At 39.9% G+C, this 22,700-nt stretch overlaps 1 long non-coding RNA gene across 2 annotated transcripts; it reads right to left on the minus strand.

Moving 5' to 3' along the window:
* Nucleotides 1-193: 193 nt before the first annotated feature.
* LOC122466186 lies at nt 194-18,414 on the minus strand. 2 transcript variants are annotated; one of them, XR_006291516.1, is made up of 4 exons: nt 18,305-18,414; nt 7,662-7,776; nt 5,663-5,780; nt 194-923 (listed from the first exon to the last, which is right to left on the minus strand). It is a non-coding gene; the product is annotated as an uncharacterized LOC122466186 (long non-coding RNA). The 2 variants fall into 2 exon arrangements; XR_006291517.1 differs by having other exon boundaries at nt 18,284-18,401.
* Between the last annotated feature and the right edge of the window lie 4,286 nt (nt 18,415-22,700).

Genomic DNA, 22,700 nt, shown 5'->3' on the forward strand with positions numbered 1-22,700 from the left:
GTGTGCGCCCATGAGCATTCTTCTTATTTTCTTTGAGGAGCTCTCCACCTGCTGAAAAAGATGCCTTTTCAGATAAATCACACATGCCTCATGCATTTAGATATGTGCTATGATTAGACATAGCCATATTGACCAATGAATAAACTGACCCAAATCAAGACTAGTGAGAGATTCTTTGGAATCAACGTCATCTTTTCAATGAGAAAACTTTGTACTAAATGTCCTGCTTTATCCTTGTTTCAATATTGGATCTATCAACTTAAATTAAAAATGAAGAGAAGGCAAACTGCCTGGTGTATTTATTTCTTTTATATAGTTCAACAAATAAATGTGCACAAAAAGCACATACAGATGAAGGTGGTTTTACCAAAAATTAAAAATATCATAAATCAAAAGTAAAACCAGAAGTTCCTCAAATCAGGAGATAAACCAAAATACATCAAGCCCAAACAAGAGCTATCTTTATCCCATGTACAGCAGCTCTTTTTATGTTCCTTTCTCTGCCACAGCCTGGAGAAACAGATGGGACTTGCAGCATAATTCAGAGGTTGCAAATGTGGGCTGTTTCCAATCAAAGTGGAGAGTAGGTTCCAAAGGTGAAGGCCTCTCATGGACAATGAGTTCCCTCTTTGGCAGCTCCCTCTTTCTTATTGTACCAAGAGGAGGCCAATTTGAGTGCCACCATTGAACAGAACAGTATCACACAGAAAGATTCTCTCAGGCAGATCAAGAGATTTCAGGTCTTTATAGGTCGAAACACTTCCATCTCCACTTGGAGAGCTTCAGCTCCACCGACTGTTCTTCCTGTCAGCCCCCGCTCCAGCCCCAGAGCACTCCCTGCATTTAAGACTTGTACAAGAGTAGCAAAGAGGCCCCCTGAATGGAACTGGGTGAATAACAGGCTTTTCACTTGGACTGTGATTCTGAAAAATAAAGACAAAAATTGTTTCTGGTTGAACTGAAAACTAAATGTTTTGAAATTTTCAGCAAATCTAAAAAAAAAAGGGGGGGGGGAAGCAAAATGTTTCATTTTGACAAAATTGATTGATTCTTTTTAAACATTTTTGACTGTTGTTAAATAACATTAAAAGAAATTTTGAAAAAAATAATTCTGAATGGAAAAAATAAAAAAAATTCATTTAGAAAATGTCAAAATGAAAAGGTTTGGAGAGTTGGAAACATTTTTTAGGGTTTTTTTTTTTTTTTACAATTTGGCAAAAATGACACAAATTAGCAAAAGGTTTTTGTGTTGCCAAATCTGCATCTTTCACTGAAAAACAAAAGTTCTGGCTGAAACATTTCACCCACCTCTACCCTGAGCAGCTGCTATTCACTGGGTCTGGTAAGGCAGACACCCTTCTGCCTGCCCTTTGTCTTTTGGCTGTATAGCATAGAGAAGCCATAAGGCAACAATGAATTTGACCTGAAACTGCTCACGGTTGCTCCAGTCTAAACCAGCATAAGTGAGATCCAAATTAGGCCCAAGACATTTTGTTAAGATCAAGTTCAATTTTGGTTCAATATCTGATATATCCACTATCTGGGGCGTACAGTATATCCTGCTCTCGGAGGAGAACAGACTTTTACAATCTAATAGTTCTTTTCCATTTCTATAATCACATCCTATGAACCTAAATAGTAAATATGTTTACTGATAAAGGAGGTTACAGTATACACTGTGCTTACTACATTGTCTCTCCTGTTGCTGATTAGTGAGAAAGAGAGAGATAGAAGAAGAGACATTTAAAGGGTGTACTTGATAATGCAGTAGTTTGAGTCTTTTGTGATAAATCACCATCTTAGAGGCAGATAAGTATAGGGATAGCATCTAATCACTTCAGTACACTTTACCCGCCTGGGGAGGATCAAAAGTGTTGTGGTCGATTTAAAGTTGGCAGTATTTTACATGAAAAGGCAAAGAGTAAGGTTTTTTACTTTAAACTATACAGGTTGGTTTTTTAACAAAACATGGTCTTAGAAAATTTGGGGACAGCTTCCTAGGTTTTATATAAGCCAGATATATATGCATACATATAAGCCATTATATTTAAAAACCATTCTGTTCTTCTTTTCCCAGGTCCACTGGGGGAGGGAAGGAAGGAAGGAAAGAGAGCAGTAGGGAGAATGTTAAAATAGCTCGCTTGTTTTTCACTCACAGGACAGATGGTGTGCAAGTTAAAAAAAATAAACCCCAATCTGAAATAGTATACCAGCTGTACCATAGTTGGTGTCTATACGGAAGGTAGTGTGGTCCATTGGATAGGGCACTGGATGAGGAGACAGAGGTTCTATTCTTGTCTCTCCCACTAACCTGCTATCTGACTTTGGACAAGTTAGTTTGCCTCTCAGTTTCCCCATCCATAAAATGAGATACTGATCTTACTTTATAAAGAGTTTGGAGACTGATAAATGAAAACACAATATATAAGAACTACATTTTTGTGGCACATGTGGGGTCTATAAACGGCACGCAAAACATTTTACTTTCCTGATCAATGAACATAATGCTGACAGGAAGAAAACTCTGTGTGGAGGATATTAATTCTACTTTGGACTTCTCCAGAGCAGTGATCCCTTAACATCCCAAATTGTAAAACAAAATGCATGGATTATTTTGTGATACCTCCAACAGGCCCACAAAAAGACCAAAGACATTCCACTCAGTCAGAACTTCCAGGATGTAAACCTTAGACTCTTGGATTTGGGGAAGGTGTTGTCCCTTACAAATCAAGGATAATTTGCAATGCACATGCTTCACGTTTTTTCAAGAGGCCAAGCATTCATTTTTTACATATTTTTCTCCTGCCAAAAAATGTTCTGTAATGCCTTTTACCCTCCCGTCAGTTGTTAGTCATTGTCCTGAATCCCAGGGAAAAGTTCATAGAATCACTATGATCACAACTTAATCCGAAAGAGACAGTCTGCATACCTCCTATGATGACTCAGAACATAGAAAAACTCATGATTTATGTCTTTTTCCAAAGAATAAGGGCTAGCTGCAGAAATCACATTAATTTTGATTTGTCATGACTTTTCAAAACAGTACAAGGGGAATCTATCCCATAGCCAGGGGAATTTTTTTTTCTACCAGGCTCTTATGAAAAAGCCATGTTAAATTTTCAAAGTAAGCACTGTAGCTAACATCGCACCTCTCCTGAAGCTCTGGAATACTAATGGCTTTGAAGTTATGGCATGAAAGTAAGCGGCAGGAATGTTTTATGTTGCAATGAATCTATTCGCTGTGTACTGCCCCTCTGAATGTACAAAATCTTCTGTTTGTCTACTGTGTATGTATGGGTGGGGAGGAAACATGGCTGTGATGGAATCCAAGATGGAGGATGAAGTGAGATCCTCATTCTGCTTTCTCTTTGCTCTCCCATAGAGACCTTGGCTCTGGTTCTCCACTGCCTATCTAGTGATTTACACCTGAGAAAAGAGGGTGTAAACTCTACCGTTCTGCCTTTTCTACTTCTTCTTTATCGAAAATAAAAGATTCCCTACACCAAAACACAGCATTTAAGTTTGGTATGAGGGATTAGGGAATTTCTTTAGTGCTGGAGTTCTGGTATGGATAAATGTTTGTTAACTTATTTGCTTCATATGCTGGTGGTTTCTGGGGACATTAAAAATGCTGTGGCATTAATCATAAAACAAATGACTACATGGGCGTCTTTTTAAACATTATTCATTTGGTGAAATAATCTCATCATACGTTAAATGGCATCAATGTTTAAAACTGCCTATGTGGGACTTTGCTAAGCATATGAAGGTGATTGGCTTTATATGTAACTACAAGCTTTTGTAAAATGTACAGGGACATTAGATCAGTAAACATAAAAATAACTACAGAAAACTCTGTTACTGTTGCAGTGGTTTTGGAGATGATGAAGATGTATCTAAAAAAGGCTTACCAAACTGAAGACATTCAAAATTATGATTAGGTAGCAACATTCTTCAGTTAAAGGGCACATGTTGGGGGATTACACTGCACAAAAGAAGATATGCAAATATTTTGTCCCATCATTCTTTCTTCTTTTTGAACAAACTAGATCCCCAAAGTAGCTTGGAGGATACTTTATTTATGTGCCTGCTAGTTCAGGTCCCACCTACCAATTCATCATGTTCCTGCCTTGTGCCATCTGTTGTAAATGAATAACTCTGCCTGCAACTTTCTGAAGTATGTGTGTTTGCTATTATGTAGATTAATGCAAAATGTATTTTTTTTAAAACCAACAACTACAGAGTGCTTACGTGCCTAGCCAACCTCAGTCGAAATCCGTCATTTAGTATGCAATAAATGTGAATAACTCTCCAAAAGCACAAGAAAAAGTTAGGCCTGAGTTGTACTAAGAGTTGTACATATCTGTTGACCTAATTAATTGCCACAAAGTAATTATTAGTTGACTCAAGGTATGAGATGCTACTATTTAAATGACACTTGCAACTTGAAATCACATGCAGAATCCTGCCATTCAAATACATGGAGTGATTATAAAGTCAGAAATAGTATTTGAATTTTGACTTTTGTAGTGCTGAGTTAACAATTTATGACAAATAATTTACTTGACATATTTCATCCTTTTTTTCCATTTGCACATGATTGGGGGATTTTTCCAGAAGATTTATTAATTTCTTCATTGAATAATTCCTCACCTGCAGTTCATTAGCAAATTTATGAATATTCACAGCTCTAAATGAGTGCAGCGTTTGTTAGTCACATTCACAACATAGTGTTGTTTTGGAACCCTGCTTTGATAACTTGCATAGCAAACCACAACAGCAGAAACTGCAGAGAGCAAATTTTACAACTGAATATATGATCTGAAAATTGCTTTTGGTGAATACCCAAACATTCAACCCAAAATGTTGCTTCTGGTAAATATTCACATTATTAAACTTGCATGCTGGAAATCTTGACAGAAAGTAAACCAAAAAAGGTTGTGAATACAGTAAATAAAAAATACATTTGCACATTTAAAAGAACATTGATAGAGGATTTAACCACACTGCCTGATCCTGGAATAGTGCTTATTATCCTGAGTAGTCTCTTTGATTTCAGTGGAATTACTTGAAGGAGTAAGTACTTCATTTGGAAGGGTTTTTTTTCAGGATCAGACTTATAGTTAGAAATTGTTTAATTCACTGACAGATGATCAGTACTTCATATTGTCTATGCACATAGGCGAATGGAATAGATACCTGATACATTTGTAGTTCATCGATTATATATACATAAATTATTACCAAAAAAAGCGTCTATTTTATTCAGGTTTTAGTTCTTCTAATCTCCCATGGCTCTGTTCAGAACAAAATCAAACAAAGCTTTAGAAATTTCCCCACCCTGATTGTGCAGTTAGATGAAAATAAAAAAGCTGGCAGAAATTCATGAAGCTAAAGGAAGAAAGATATACTACAATAGCTAAACAGAGCTAAAGAAGTCTAAAGAAGAATCCCTTAAAAATTTCACCACCTCATGTCAGCTACAAAAATTCAGTTCACTGCTATCAGTTTTGATAAGCAGCCTTCCTCACCGATGAGGCTATAAGATGATAATGTCATTCAATAACTCTCACACCCTTTCCTGCTATTTGTCCAGTGCAGGAAACTAAGGATTTTCTTGTCGTGTGGACACAACGGAAATATCCAGCAAGCAAATACTGACCCTCGCATGCAAACAGGTCCATATCCTTTTTCCGCCTGACAACTTCCTTCCTGGCTGCTAGGAACAAATCTACTCTTCATTTTTCCGGAGTTCTTTATACAGGCTACTCAGAAAGCCCCTGGGTAAGAGACAAACATTTTATTAATGTAAACTTCATCTAACAGCTGGATACCCATGCAGCCAGGCCCAGATTTACAGTAAAGGCTTGTTTGCTTCTTTTAATTATACACCTCTACCCCGATATAACATGACCCGATATAACAAAAATTTGGATATAACGCAGTAAAGCAGCACTCTGGGGGGTGGGGTCGCGTGCTCCAGCAGATCAGCACATCAGCGTGTCTGACTCTGACACGCTGCTCTGAGCAGCGTTTTAAGGGTGCCGGGCTGGGGCTGAGGGGTTGGATAAGGGGCAGAGGGTCTCGGGGGGCGGTCAGGGGACAGGGAGCAGGGGGGGTTGGATGGTTCGGAGGTTCTGGGGGTGGGGTGGTCAGGGGACAGGGAACTGGGGCATTGGATAGGTTGTGGGAGTCCCGAGGGGCCTGTCATGGGGCGGGGGTGTGGATAGGGGTCGGGGCAGTCAGGGGACAGGGAGCGGGGAGGGGAGTTGGATGCGTTGGGGGTTCTGAGGAGTCAGTCAGGAGGCAGGAAGTGACTATTAATAATGGAAATGCTTGAGGCCAAGGTTCGATATAATGCAGTTTCAACTATAACGCAGTAAGATTTTTTGGCTCCTGAGGACCACGTTATATAGGGGTAGAGGTATAGTAACACTGCATCTGAGTCACTAAAAACTGCATGCCAGAGACTAACATAAAGAGTTTACTGAGAAGTCTGGTCCTCACCTTAAAAACAAAACAAAACATTTGCATTTTTACTATTTTGTGAGGGTATTTTCTGAATACTTTTGTGCTTTGTAATTTATTTATTACTTAAGGTACTTTGCTATCTTGGCCAGAAAGGGGTGCTTTAGATACGCAAGTGACAATGATTTTGTTTATTTAATTACATTGAACTAGGTTGAGGCTTAGCTCTAAGCCCAGGACATCAGGTTCTATACAGCTGTGCTGATCCAGGAGCAACTCAGGGAAGGAACTAATTCACAGTTCCTGCCCTGCTCCCCACTTGCTCCCAGGAGAAGTTACTCAGGGCTTGTCTACACTTAAAATGCTGCAGCTGCACTGATGCAGCTGCGCCACTGTAGCACTTCAGTGAAGACATTGGCTATCCCAACAGGAGGGCTTCTCCTGTTGGCATAGTTAGCTACCGCCTCTTGCTGGATTATGTGGACAGGAAAAGCCCTCCCACTGACATAATTCCCGGTGTACATATCGCTATGTCAGTATAACTGCATCGTTCGGGGTGTGGATTTTCCACACCACTGAGCGATGTAGTTATTCTCACATAAGTTGCTACTGTAAACCAGTCTTTACTGGAGCCTTGCAAAGGATGGAACTTACTTTCCTTCTCCCAACAAAGTGCACCCACATTGCATTTCCTTGGTACATGTGTAAATGACAACAATAGGTGCAAGGCAGTGGAGAGTCAGGCCTATCCTGTCTTGTTCCTTCTAGATATTTGACTACATCAGAATTGTCCCATTAAATTTGATAAATGTTTTGTTCAGTGCTTAGCTGAGTGCTCAGACTGGAATCTCAAGAGTGTTGCTGACCAAGACTGAAATACAACATATTCACAGAGCTGAATGAATAAACTTGCACAAAGCTTTCAGGTATTGTGCCTACCTCAATATTCTTTAACTTTCACGAGCATTAAAATATAACCTCCCCCAAAATATCAACATTATCAGTAAGTTCAGTTCATAATTGGTTGAATGCAAAAAAAGGAAGACTGAGGCAAAATGGAGAATGGGGACATTCAATTAAATTTAAAGGTGGCAAATTCAAAACTGATAAATGGAAATACTTTTTCACAAAACTCGTAATTCAACTATGGAACAAACTCACTGCCATAGGAAGCTGATCAGGTCAAGACTTACCAAGATTCAACAAGGAATTGGACAGTTATATGGATAAATGTGCCACTGACACATTGGGCAGTCCAGTTCCTCCATTGATTATAGTAGCTTGCCAAGCAGTAGCTTTTTTGAAGATCTGTCAAAGAGTGAATATGTGGTCACAACATGATCTACCTGGATGGAACCCAGCCTGTTCTTCTCTTTTCATCCACTGCCTCTTCATTCTATTCAGCATAACAGTAGCCAATACTTTGGCCGGGATTGATAGCAGTAGGATTCCTCAGCAGTTCGTGCATTCAGTAAGATCACCCTTGTTGGAAATGCCATGATAAAACTATCTTCCCAGTCCTATGACACCTGTTCATTCACCCATATTTAGCAACAGACTCTTGTTAACTGCTTAATTAGAATTTTATCTTGGATTTTGTCAAGATCAGGAGCTATCCCCTGTTTGATATCTTTGATGGGTGCTTTAATTTCATTGGGTGTTATTGGTCTCTCTTTTATTTCTAACTTGACATTGGCATTTCTGTTGAACCTGTGCATGATCTTCGGCTCTGCACATGGAATGGAAATGCTCTTTCCATCATCTGATTTGTTCTTAGTGCAACACAACAGACGTTAAATTCTGCTCTGAGTTACACTCATGCATTTTTGAAATAACTCTACTGACCTCTCCTCTCATTTACATCAGTACAACCTCATTGATTGTTGTGAAAGCTACAATGCAAATTTTTGCTGTAATTTACGCTAATATAAATATAGAATAATTGTAGTAACACACAGTAGGTAATATTTGGACCACATATTGGCCACATTTTGTTTAAGTATTAATTTGAGACCTGGAAGTTCAAGTTGTCAGTTGACTCATTTTCCTGAACATAAAGGTCATACAAATCTCTTTGAACTTGTTTCCTTGTTCTCTGCAGGAGTTCCCTGGAAGAACCCTTCTGTTCCATTTCTGCTCAGGATGGAGGGGGAATTAGCACTTGGTTCTTTCATTCAGCCTTGTTCTTTTTTTAAGTCGGAAAGTTGGTCTGAAGTGTGGAAGCTGTGACACCTGAATTGCGTGAGCTTTAATTGCAGCAGAGACCTCTGATCAAAACAAGGACATGATTTGGAAGTAAATATTTATTTTCCAACCATCTTCCAACAATCTTTGATTCAAATGTGTGATTAGTAATGTACATGTGTAAGTTTCAAAATGAAGTATTGAACACCAATATATATTTAATTATACAATGAGTGATGAGTGAACAATCTTGGTATTACACAGCTCTGAACTATACATACACATCACGGCTTAATTATTTACAGACTGTGTACACATCTTTCTACCCAGATTAGAGAGAGGTCAGACCTGTTAATCATAGTTCTGGAGGCATCAGGGTGAAATACTGATGCCAAAAGTCCCATTAACTTCAACAGGGCCAGGATTTCACACCAGTTGTTTAGCGAGAGCTGCCTATCTCAATCCCACGAAGAAACCGAACAAACAAATTTGAAGTATTCTTAAATTCTTTTTAGCCCTTTATAATCCAAATAAAAAAGCAGGTGGCTCTAGGAGCATACAGAATTGTAAAAGCCTGCAAAATCTAGCTGGAAATTAATGAGCACTTTTAATTCAAGCTCTCCAGCTGCAAAGTGCTTCTCTAAAAAGGATAAAAACAGGCTCCAGTGTCGAACACTGCATGTGTGTTACAGCTAAGCACATAATGGCTGCTCTATTTGTCTGTACAGGTTTTCCACTCTGAGTCTGATCCTGCTCTTGCTTACTTTGGTATAAATCAGGAGTAATACCACTGAAATCAATGGAATTACATCAGTGTAAAACTGCTGTGACAGCAGAAATAGACCCGTTGGGGAGGAAAGGCTCAATACAAAACCAAATTTTGTTCCATTCTACTATTGTTTTCTTATTCAGAAAAAAAGTAGTTAAGATTTCAAACTTAGCTGAGAGCAGATAAAAACTTTTTTTTTCAAGCGTGGATCCCTCCTAAACATAGACAATTGCAGTCATCCAGCAGAAAGAACGCAGATTGAGATCTGTTGCTGAGTTTAGTTGTTTTTTTTAACTTTCCTTTTAAACTTATATGTCTTTCTACTTTGCATATATATAGAAAGCTAAAATATTATGGAGTGGCAAAGATGCTCATAATGTTACAATCTCAGACAATATCTATAAAACATAGTTTACCAATAATTAACAAAGTTGTAGGTATTAAGAATAATGCTCCTTCTCACAGAGCAGTCAATACGGAGATATTAAATTGTTTCCAACAGCCAGATTGTTAATCTCCTCTCCAAGAACCTATTTCTTTTCATGCCTGTAAAGGAAAGTCACAAAGGCAATTACAGCATTATTTAAGATAAGCAAGTTAAAAAAATTTAATAGTTAGCACTATGATGTTAGTACCATTGTTCTGGCTTCAATTCCATCTGCACTTTCATTTGGATACAGTAATCTTTCCTGTCTAGACTGTTTTGGAGGGTTAAACAGCTGCTGAATTCCACCACAGAGGTGGCTGCATTTCAGTGGTTCTATACATGTCTCCTTGGAACCTTCTGGATGAAATGCACTATATATATATATATGTTTTCCAAGACCTACTGCACACTTTAGGATACTAAAAGAACAGAATTAATGTACATTTTAGTCCCCTTCCTACTCACAAAAATGGAGCAGGTGGCCGAGTGTAACAGAGGAATGATGTGTTATTTTTTTATCAGGTGTATGAGTGTGCCTATTATTGCCAACAAGCTGCATGATCTAGGATTTAGTGTCACTCAGCAGAGAATCTGGGATTGGTTGCAGCACTCCAATAGTTTTTCAGTGCTCAGGGGGAAATTTAAAAATAAATCTAATCTTTAACATAGGTTTCATATTGGCTCTGACAACCGTACCAGTATATCTTAATGTTATTCAGTCAGCACTCAATCGGAGAATATGTATGATGGAAAAAGAGGAGTAGTTACATGAATAAAATAATTAATAATAATGCCTAGCTTTTATATAGCATTTTTCATCAGTAGATCTCAAACCGCTTTACAAAAGAAATCAGTATCATTATCCCCATTTAACTGATGAAGAAACTGTTAGTGCCTGCGATTCCATTGTTGTCATGTGTCTAGCTATGTTAGTCACATTGAAGAACTTTACACTTATAAATATTTTAAACAAAGCTCTCAAGCAATTTACAAGTTTTAATTAATTAATCCTCACAACATTGCTGTGAAATAGTTGTTATAGCAATTTTATAGATGAGTAAATTGAGGCACTGGGAATTGAAGTGATTTACCCAAGATATTATTCTAGTTATTGGCACAGCAGGGTATAGAGACCAGAACTGTTGATTCCATTTATACTGCTCTAGCCACTAGGCAACACTGTCTCTCTGATCTGTCTTAATACAGCTCTCTGACAGTTCCTCAGGCAAGTCACGCTGTCGGTTTGAACTTAACACAGCCAAAACTGAACTCCTTGGTGCAGAGTCTCTGCTGCACTCGACTTCTGCTCATTGCAGCAAAAGAGGGGTTACACAGATCCCTGATTTTCAAGGTAAGTGACCCAGTGTAGCCAACATAGTTACACCAGCTAGCTTCAGTACCGTAAGAATCATACTCTAGTCGAGCATAGCCAGACTCTAGAGCACTCTGGCCATGCTTCAAGACACTCTGTGCACCAGAGTCAAGTGTGGAATGGCACAGATGCTGGCCATGGCCACATCAGACCTTCACAATGGTAAGCTCCACCACACTGGCAGAATTCACCGCTGGCCAGATCAGTTGCTTTCTCTTTTGTGCACTCCTTTTAGTGTGCCAGACCAAAACCAAGAGGTTAGTTCTTCATGTTTTCTTCCAAACCCTCTGCACTCTCCCCCCACCCAATTCTCTGTCATTTTTTACATCCATAATCCTGCCTCTCAACCAAGCTCATAATGTAGGAGTCATCTGCAGTCCTTTCCTCTTGTGCCCACACAAACACACTGTCCAAATCTTGCTGCTTCTTCCTCCAAACATTTCTAAGGTCTTCCCTTTCCTTTTTTGTCTAGACAACCAAAACTCTCATCCTTCTCCCATCTTAGATAATGTAACCTCTGGCCTCCCTAACACCCACTTTGCCCTTTCTGGTCAGTATAAGACAAGCTGCTGAACTTTGCAGTTGCTCTGACTACATTCCCCACCACCACCTTTGAATCCATGTGCTGGCTTCCCCTACATCAAGGTAAAGCTTTTTTGTCCTCTCTTTCAAGGTGCTTCACAGCTCTGTGGCCTCCTGCTTGTCCACTTTTAATCCACAGGTCATTACAATCTACTTCTTCACATCCCTCCCACGGATTCGCTGACACTTATGATATTGGCCATATGATGGTGACGTTGAGTGGTGCCTGGAGATACTTGGCTCTTGCATTAGACAAAACGAGAAGTATATACTGTATGTGTACTAAATAGTCTATAAATGGTTAGTAGTTCAATTTTGCCTCAGTGATACCACTGTGCATCTTCCATATTTTCCAGTCTATGGAGGAGAGGCACCCCGAGCACAGAACTAAAAAATCTGGATCGTAAGCCCTAAAATGTGAAATGTTGTCATCTTCTTAGTTTGGCAGATTCAGTTATCAGGAGAATGTCATGGTCCATAGAGACTGAATTATCCCTGTTACCCTAAGAGGAAGTCTCCCCTAGATCACGATTGAGGAATGCTGGTAGGGCAGTGTGCATGGTGGCAGCTTGCCCTATTGCTGACCTGTAGATAAATAAAGGACCTCTTTCACTAGAGCTGTCATAATGATGCATTTCACCACCACTAAATCACACACATTTTTTTAAAAAGGAAGTTTGTGATCATATCCAAATATGCCAATTAAATGCACACATAAATTACTAATTAAAATATTTGCATAAAATATTTGCACAACAATATCTAAGTGTTACTAGCTTCCCCCATTCCGTAAAAGGTAGCAACCCTAATGGTCTTATCTTGTAAACCCTTCCTCATGTGGTTACTCGCACTGAAAATTCATCATATGAAATATGATTACAGAATTGGTCACACAAACAGAGGTTTGCAGGAGTGGTCTCTAGAATATTAATAAAGTGATTTCTAGCAAATTTTCAAGACTGGAAAGAAAGTACATCTCAGTGATAAATATAACATCTCCTTTTAGCATAACATACTGAAATTTAATAAATGGAAACCTCCATATAGACTAGTTTTATAATGATCAGTAAACAACTTTTATTATTTTTAAATGAAAAAAAAAAAAGAAGATCTGCAATCCAGTGATAAAGAATTGATTTTTGGCAGACAAACAAAATTGTTTGGTCTATTTTTATGGATGACATAATTAGATTCAAAACCCATAAACAAAGCACATCCACTTCAGTACTTTGTCGGTATTGCTTTGGTGATGAAGCCAGTCATAAACATTAATTAAAACAAAACATCCTTAGGTAAATAAAAGGAAGTACCACCGAAATAACATAAGCAACAGAAGAAAGCCTGGAGTGTTTCCACACTAAAGTTTGATTAAGAAGAACAACACCAAATACTCATGTAGTAATTTGACCAATTCGTGTTTCTGGCATGAAGAGTTTTTCAGTTTGATTCCTGGCCAGCTTTCATTTTTCCAAAGGAGATTATATAATATTTGGGACTAATGAGAGTTGAGGAGGTTCAGCACCTTGCAGGATCAGGCTCTTGACTGAGTCTGGAAATAAGGTGACCTTTAACAATGTCCAGGGATAGTAAGGACTTCCTGGTAATCATAACAGACTACCAGGTATCAGCACAATATGCCAGAATACTGGACCAAACATAGCAACAGCATAACAGACCATTAGAATTCATGAAGGATTGTTACATGGCAAAATGCTCTGAACTGGTCTTAGCACTGTTACAGGAGTCCTTATAGATTATTGTCTTCAGTGTCAGCTGGCTTAGACGAGCACTTGACTTCCTGCAAGCAGCAGACTCCTTGTGTTCCACACAAAGGGTTGAGGAGAGTTTCCACAGGGCCAGCCATATTCTTACCTTATCTTTGGTCTGGTTAGGAATAGCTATTTCAATACATTTGAGCTGTTCCATTTGCATGGCCCTACAATCACCTTATCTGTTTCAATTAGAGGTCTATTTGACACACACATCAGCACATAAAAACAAAATTTTAATCTTCACTGAGGGCTCCACAGAAGCCCACCAGGAAGTGGCGGCAATGCGAATGGCTGAAACAGTACATCCATAGACTGTGATGGCCACATCCTCTCTCTGGTCAGCACTACCCATTTCAGGGATGGTCTTGGCTAACTGCAGATCCCAGAAGACCAGGGCTTTGTGCCACTTTGTGGATACTTAATGTCATCTGGAGAGGCCTCAGTGAATCTGATCCATTGTATTCAAGATATGTTAAATCATTCTTAAATTGTACTTTTAAAACAACTTCATTCTACAATTTATTTCATTGCCAATACCTTTAATAAACCATAATACTGAAATGGATATTTAATTTTGTACACGATGCAAAAGGCTTCCTAAAAAAACTTGAAAAGATCAATAGCATAGAGTAGCTAAAAATTTGCTTCTATGTGTTTACTTTTATGGGTCTTCTAATAAAGAAAGACTTGAATGTGATTTGTCCTTCTGAGAGCCATACATGCATGATGTACATTTCCTTCACTCATACATCAAGTCATTCATTTCTCAGCACTCCAGGATGCAAAGTTTATTTTTGCTAATTCTGCTAAACCTATGAAACTGGAATAACTATGATCACAAACTGTGAGCTACTGTGTTAGCATTAGCTCAGTTGTTAATGAGATGGCTGTTGCCATTGCAGCCATCAAACAGTCATCAAACAGTGTTAGTATATGATAAGTATGATGGTCTCTCAGACACCCTAAAATGTTACTTAGGACCACACAAGCTTAAACTATTGAAAACAACTGCATGGAAGATTTCTCCTCAGTCCCCTAGGAACTAATACTGCAGAGAAACAGAAAGGTATTTCCACCTTTCAAAACATAACAAATGAAACGTGAACTGAGTTATCTGTGATCAGTCTTGAGGTGCTAGTGCTGTGACTCACAATTTGGTCCTTCTAGACCACTGTGGCCTCAGTATTTGTTGTACATGTGGGACAAAGTTTAGAGTTTATTTATAGGTTTTATTTCTCAAAACAGATGTTGCCAAACTGCCACACTGTGTGTGTGTGTGTGTGTGTGCCATTTTTAATAGGAATATCAGAGGCAGAAAAACCTCAAACTCTTTCCTTAACTATGGATTTAAGTGTAATCATTATCCTGGATGCTACATCACAGATTATGGGAGCCTTGAATTATTAGACTAAGATTTAACATTAAGGCAAATGTGATGTTATTGACATGAACTGTGACCATTTAGATCGTTGTTGGAACCAGGGTCCTATAGTTGCAAATCTCGTACAAAGGAGGTCAAGTAAGGTGTCTATAGAAAGGTTGTAAATTGCTGGTTATGATTATATGGTCTGTATGTGTGTATCGTTTTTGTATTTGAAGTTATGAATATTGGCTATGTACTTGTATCTCAATGTGTTTGATTCTAAGTAGCCTCAGTGAAGCATTTGGTCAGCTTCTTGAGAAAGGACTATGCTCAGTAAGTGTCCAGTCAAGAAACACTTAACTGACAATGGATTCTGGGAGATGCCAATCCACATCTGAACTTTCCTGGGAATGTTCAAACTAACATGTAAACAATAGTGTCAGCCTACAAAAAGCTGAATCATTCGTGGACATGTGACTTGCCCAGGTTACTACAAACTCCATCTTGTTGCTGTGACTTTGCACAGAAGAACAAATGGGTTTCTGCCCTCAAGAGAGAGAATATAAAAGGCCCTGGAAGCCTGTCCATTTTGTCTTCCACTGGCTCAAGAGATGGCCTCTCCACACCAAAGAGATGCCTGAAAGAAACTGGAACAAAAGTCTGTAACTCCAGGGGGGTGAATGATTGCTGGACCCAGGCCCTAGGCCACAACGTTGGTCTGAAAAGGATTGGGCCCAGACTAGGAAGGAGTCTAGTTTGTGAAAGAAGCTTATTGGAACATCTCTAAAGGTGAGATTTCCCATATTCAGTTTCCTACTGAATTAGGCTTAGACTTGCGTGTTTTGTTTTATTTTGCTTGGTAACTTACTTTGTTCTGTCTGTTATTACTTGTCCTACTTTTTATATTTAATAAAATCACTTTTGCTTTTTAATTAACCCAGAGTGAGTCATTAATACCTGGAGGAGCAAACAGCTGTGTATATCTCTCTATCAGTGTTATAGAGGGTGGACAACTTCTGAGTTTACCCTGTATACGCTTTATACAGAGAAAAACGGATTCATTTGGGGTTTGGATCCTATTGGGAGCTGGGTGTTGGTGCTGGAGACAGGAGTACCTGCTGAGTGGTTTTCAGTTAAAGCCTGCAGCTTTGGGGACATGGTTCAGACCCTGGGTCTGTGTTGCAGCAGGCTTGTGTGTCTGGCTCAACAAGACAGGGTTCTGGAGTCCCAGGCTGCCAGGGAAAATAGGCTCAGAGGTAGTCTTAGCACATCAGGTGACAGTCCCAAGGGGGTCTCTGTGACCAAACCCAAAGAAGAAGCATCTTTTATAAAATGTATCCAGCTAGGCTGAAGGTCAAAATATTCCCAAAATGTGCAGACCCAGCATGCTCTGGTGAGGGAAGCTTCAGGGGTTCTCTCTACTTCTTGTTCCAAAGTCCCACTCCATAGCATGGAGCAAATCTTGCTTGGAGATTATATAGGGCACTTGTATGGTGCTTTTCATCAACATTGCCTCCTACACTATGTTAGCCACCTGAGCCTGCTTACATTGTTTAATTAATTTGTGTAGAGAAAGGAGTGGGGTAAGCAAAGCCAGCAAAAGAGTAGGGTGGATGCTACAAGACCATTTCCGCTGCTCATATTCTTTCAGACTTCAGAAACTTTGGCTGTGTTCACCACCATATTGTGTTCACTTGCCACAAATATTATAGCTAATGTGTTTGTTGGCAGGACTCTTCAGAGACCCAGCAAATTCTAATCAATTTTGCAGAATAGTCATGAGAAATGAATGTATATTTTGTTTATTCACAGACATTATTCAGCAAATAATTTCAAACAACAAGTAAATTGGAGGAAATTAAGGACAAGTCATAAAGAGAGGGGGAAAGAAAAAATTACTGACTTCTTATAAATTATTCACTCAGCTCAAGTTAGCAGTCAGTGAGCCATTTCTCTCTATGTCCCTTAGTGCCATCATTGTCAACAGGTACGAACATAAGAATGGCCATTTTTGGTCAGACCAATGGCCCATCTAGCCCAGTATCCTGTCTCTTGGCAGTGGCTGGTGCCAGATGCTTCAGAGGTAATGAACAGAACAGAGCAATTTCAAGTGATCAGTCCCTTATTGTCCAGTCAGAGCTTCTGGCAGTTGGAGATTTTGGGACACCCAGAACATAGGATTGCATTCCTACCCATCTTAGCTAATAGCCACTGATGGACTTAACTCCATTAACTTATCTAACTCTTTTTTTAACCCAGTTATACTTTTGGACTTCACAACATCCCAAGGCAACAAGTTTCCCAGGTTGACTTGCACTGTGTGAAGAAGTACTTCATCTGGCTGTTTTAAACCTGCTGCCTATAAATTTCATCAGGTGACCTATAGTTCTTGTGTTATATGAAGAAGTAATTAACACTTCCCTATTCACTTTCTCCATTCCATTCAAGATTTTATAGACCTCTATCATAATCCTCCCTTAGTCATCTGTTTTCTAAGATGAACAGTCCCAGTATTTTTAAACTCCCCTCATATGGAACCTGTTCCATCCCCCAAATCATTTTTGTTGCCATTCTCTGTACTTTTTCCAACTCTAATATATCTTTTTTGAGATGGGGCAACCAGAACTGCAAGCAGTATTCTAGGTGTGGGAGTACCATTGATTTATACAGCAGCATTATGATTTTTTCTGTTTATTACTTTCCTCATGGTGCCTAACTTCTGTTAGCTTTTTTTGTCTGACACCACACAGTGAGTGGATGTTTTCAGAGAACTATTCACAATGACTCCAAGATCTCTTTCTTGAGTGGTGTGGTGGTGTATGTGCACCCTGTCTCCTGTCAGGGTGGATAATGGGTTTGCTGACACCACAGTTATAGTCTGCCGGACTGTCTTGGGCCTCACCATGATGAAGTCCAAGGGTCAGAGTCAAAGCGGCGGCCCTTGGGTTCTGGGCTGCGTGGCCTCATGGCCAGAGTCAATACAGTGACCTCTGAGTTCAAGGCAGCATGGCCTAGCAGCCAGAGTCAATACCATGGTCCTTGAGTTCAGGGCAGCATGGCCTAGTGGCCAGAGTTGATAGCATGGCCCTTGAGTGCAGGGCAGTGTGGCCTAGTGGCCAGTGTCCATATAGCAGCCCTCAGGTACAGGGCAGTGTGGCCTAGTGGCCAGATCTGGGGGCCCTCACCAGAATGGGTGGAGGCTGGGGTAGAGGGACCCAGGCCCACCCAACTCCACCGGGTGCCGACCGAGAGCCCTAACAGTGGCAGAGTGGTCTGCCACTAGGTCAGCAGGGAATCCAACCGCAACACACTGACCTTACACGGGTGCGAGAGACCACTCACTCACCCTCCCTGGGTCACTTCCTACCAGGCTTCCTGAAGCTGCAGTCCATAGGGCATCAGGGTCTCCATGTGACTCCCACAGGCAAGGGCTGTAATGGCTCCTGGGCTGGAACCTCCAACCAATGTCCTTCCTCCTTGGTGGTCAACCCAGACTGAGCTGGACTGCTCTCCTTTATACTAGCACAGCATTTGGAGCATGCCTAGCACAGTCTGAGGGGTGGCACTTCCTCCACACATAGTGTGGGATTAACCCTTTCCTGCCTAATGCAGGGTATACACACGCCCTCACAAGTGGTAACAATTAATTTAGACCCCATCATTTTGCATGTAGAGTTGTGATTATTTTTTCCAATGTATATTACTTTGCATTTATCAACATTGAATTTCATCTGCCATTTTCATCTGCCAATCACCCAGCTTTGTGAGATCCCTTTGTAACTCTTCACAGTCAGCTTTGGACTTAACTATCTTGAGTAATTTTGTATCATTTGCAAATTTTGCCGCCTCACTGTTGAGCCCCTTTACTCGTTCATTTATTAATATGTTGAACAGCACAGGTCCAAGCACAAGTCCTTGGGGGAGCCCTGCTATTTATCTCTCTCGATTGTGAAAACAGACCATTTATTCCTACACTGTGCTTCCTATCTTATAACCAGTTACTGATCCATGAGGGGACCCTCCCTCTTATCCCATTTCTATTTAGTTTTCTTAAGAGCCTTTGATGAGGGACCTTGTCAAAGTATACTATATCCACTGGATCGCCCTTGACCACATGTTTACTGACACCCTCAAAGAATTCTAATAGATTGGTGAGGCATGGTTTCCCTTTATAAAAGTTATGTTGACTCTTCCCAAACATATCATGTGTATCTATGTGTCTGTCAATTTTGTTCTTTACTATAGTTCCAACCAATTTTCCTGATACTGAAGTTAAACATATGGACCTGTAATTGCCAGGAAAATAGGTGTTGCATTAGCTACCCTTCAGTCATCTGGTCCAGAGGCTGATTTAAGCAATAAGTTACATACCACAGTTCATAGTTATGCAATTTCATATTTGAATCCCTTCAGAACTCTTGGCTTAATATCATCTGGTCCTGGTGACCAATGTTTCCTCTAATTTTTGACAGGCCATGTGTGCAAAAAATTTCTTCTGTGCAAATTTTTGACAGGCTGTGTGCACAAAAAATTTCTTCTGTGCAAATTTTTGTGCTTCTGTGCAAATTTTTGTGTGAGTGGTGTTTTGCTGTGTGCACAGGGTTCAGGATCTGTGTGCGTGCACGCATGTGCACAGCTTAGAGGGAACAGTGCTGGTGACTTATTACTGTTTACTTTATCAATTTGTTCCAAAACCTCCTCTACTGAGACCTCAAACTGAGACAACTCCTCAGGTCTGTCAACTAAAAACACTGGCTCAGCTGTGGAAATCTCCCTCACATTCTCTGTAGTGAAAACCAATGAAAACACTTCATTTAGCAATGGCCTTGTCTTCCTTGAGTGCTCCTTTATTAACTTGATTTGCAGTTGCCCACTGATTGATTGGCAGGCTTCCTGTTTCTGATGTACTTAAAAACAATTGCTGTTAGTTTTTGTGTCTTAGCTATTGCTCTTCAGATTCTTTCTTAGCCTTCCTAATTATACTTTTACCCTTCACTTGCCAGAATTTATGCTCCTTTCTATTTTTGTCATAGGATTTGACTTCCAATTTTTAAAGGATGCCTTTTTGCCTCTAACCACCTCTTTTACTCTGCTGTTTAGCCAAGGCATTTTTTCGGTCCTCTTACTGTTTTGTTTTTATTTGGGATACACATTTAGTCTGAGCCTCTATATGGTGTTTTTAAATAGTCTCCATGCAGTTTGTAGTTTCACACTTGTGATTATTCCTTTTAATTTCCATTTAACTAGCTTTCTTATTTTTGTGTAGTTTCCATTTCTGAAGTTAAATGCTACTGTGGTGGGTTTCTTTGGCATTTTTCACCCTACAAGGATGTTAAACTTAATTACCTTATGGTCTCTATTATTGAGCGATTCAGCTATATTCACCACTTGGACCAGAACATGTGCCCCACATAGGACTAAATCAAGAATTGCCTCTCCTCTTGTCGATTCCATGACAAGCTGTTCCAAGAAGTAGTAATTTATGGTGTCTAGATATTTTATCTAGTTGGAATCCCCACATCCTTATTATTGGGTTCTCTCTTTTTCTGGCTTCTCCAATCTCCCTTAATATTTCACAATCACCATCACCATCCTAGTTAAGTGGTCAGTAGTATTTTCCTACTGCTATACTCTTATTATTCAAGTATGAAATTTCTATCCATAGAGATTCTATAGTACGTTTGGTTCATTTAAGATTGTTACTTTATTTGACTCTATGCTTTCTTTCACATTTAGTGCCACTCCCTCACCAGCACAACCTACTCTGTCATTCCTATATATTTTGTAGCCTGGTATTACCACGTCCCACTGATTACCATCATTCCACCAAATTTCCATGATGCCTGAAATATCAATATCCTTATCTAATGGCACTCTAGATCACAAAACTTAGTATTTAGATTTCTAGCATTTGTATATAAGCATTTGTACATTTTGTCAATATTCAGTTGCTTGTGTCCATGAGCTATATTTAAATCAGACTCTTTTACATTTCATTGTTCCTCACTAGCTCCTATCTGTACTTTACCAACTTCTTCCTTTATCCTTTTTACTAAGATATAGAGTGCCTCCCTTAATAAATTCACCCAAATTGTGTGCTCCTCCACACCTGTAGGCTTTCCCCCAGCCCTTAGTTTAAAAACTCTTCTACAACATTTTTAAATTGTACAGGCCAACTATCTGGTTCTGTTTTGGTTGAGGTAGAGCCTATCCTTCCTGAGTAGGCTCCTCCTTTCCCACAAGGTTCCCTAGTTCCTAATAAACCTAAAACCTTCTTCCCTAAACCATTGTCTCATCCACGCATTAACACCTTGTAGTTCTGCCTGCCTTCCTGTCCCTGTGCATAGAAGTGGAAGCACTTCAGAGAATGCTACCATGGAGGTCTTGGACTTAATCTCTTACCTACCAGCCTAAATTTGGCCTCCGGGACCTCTTTCCTAGTTTTTCCTGTGTCATTGGTACCTACATGTACCACGACCACTGGCTCTTCCCCAGCACTGCACAAATGTCTGTCTAGATGTTTTATGAGACCCACATCCTTCCCAGCCAGCTGGCAATTCACCAGGCAGTTCTCCAGTCCTCAGGAACCATCAGCTATCCCCATTACTATTACCTGGCTCTTCCTAGTAACCATGGTTCCCTCCACACAAGGGGTATCCTCAGTGCCAGAGGATACCATGACGTCATCTGAAAGGAGAATCCTAACTATGAGATTGTTTTGCACTTCTCCAGCTTGATACTCTCCTTCCCTGAGATTTTTATCCTCCTCAACAGCACAGAGTTTGTCAGTCTGGAGGTGGAATTGCTCTACTGTGTCCTGGAAAGTCTCATCTATGTAGCTCTCTGTCTCACTTAGCTCCTTCAGTTCAGCCATTCTGGCCTCAAGAGCCTGTAAGGTGTCTCTGATGGCCCTGAGCAGCTTGCACTGTATCCACACACATGCCACAAGATAGATAATCGTACATGCTGCATACAGTGCAATAAAATGGATAGCCCCCATTCTGCTGCTGGACTTCTTCCTTAATTATTTATTGTTTGTTTTGCAATGCGGGAGGTCATTGGCCTAAGTTTCGAGTATGTGTGTTAGGTGTATCTGCTTTTAACACTCCCTCCCTAAACTGCCACAACTCCCCTGCTTCCTAGCTCCTCTGGTCACTTAGGAACTGGCTCTTTAAACCCCTGTTCTCCGTGAGTTAGCCCCACCCCCTTATCAAGGGATCCTAACAGGGTTAAGGATCAAAAGATAGAGCTTAATTAGTCCTCTCTCAGCTGAGCATAGCAGGCAGCTTGGCTCAGCACACAGTGTAGTTTTCTTGTGAGCAAGGAGATGAAACACTGAACAAAGCATAAATACACAGTAGCCTTGTAAGTATGTAAAATATGTAACTAGTGAAAAGAGATAGTAGGGAAGTAAGCAATGCGCAACAGACAGCATATGTGTGGTGCATGAACAGTTTGTGATTTGTACAGGGATTGGTTCACAGAAACTAAAGTACCAATCACAGAGTGCATGACACAATGTGGAATAGATAGTGCATGTGGTTGTCTGTTTTAGAATGTGTATAAAAGCTGATTAATGATTTTGTAGTTTGGATATGTGGTATGCCCTATATCCTTCCCCCCCCATACTTGAGGCTGATCAACTCATTTAAACTTTGCTTTATGCCAGATAAAGGTAGCTAAGTGATGTGATTGGAATTGAACTGAGTTTTGAGGGAATTGAGTGGAAGAGGTCTCAGGAAAATCTCAACACACAGCCCCTA

This window comes from Chelonia mydas, chromosome 6, assembly GCF_015237465.2.
Source record: "Chelonia mydas isolate rCheMyd1 chromosome 6, rCheMyd1.pri.v2, whole genome shotgun sequence".
Taxonomy (NCBI): Eukaryota; Metazoa; Chordata; order Testudines; family Cheloniidae; genus Chelonia; species Chelonia mydas.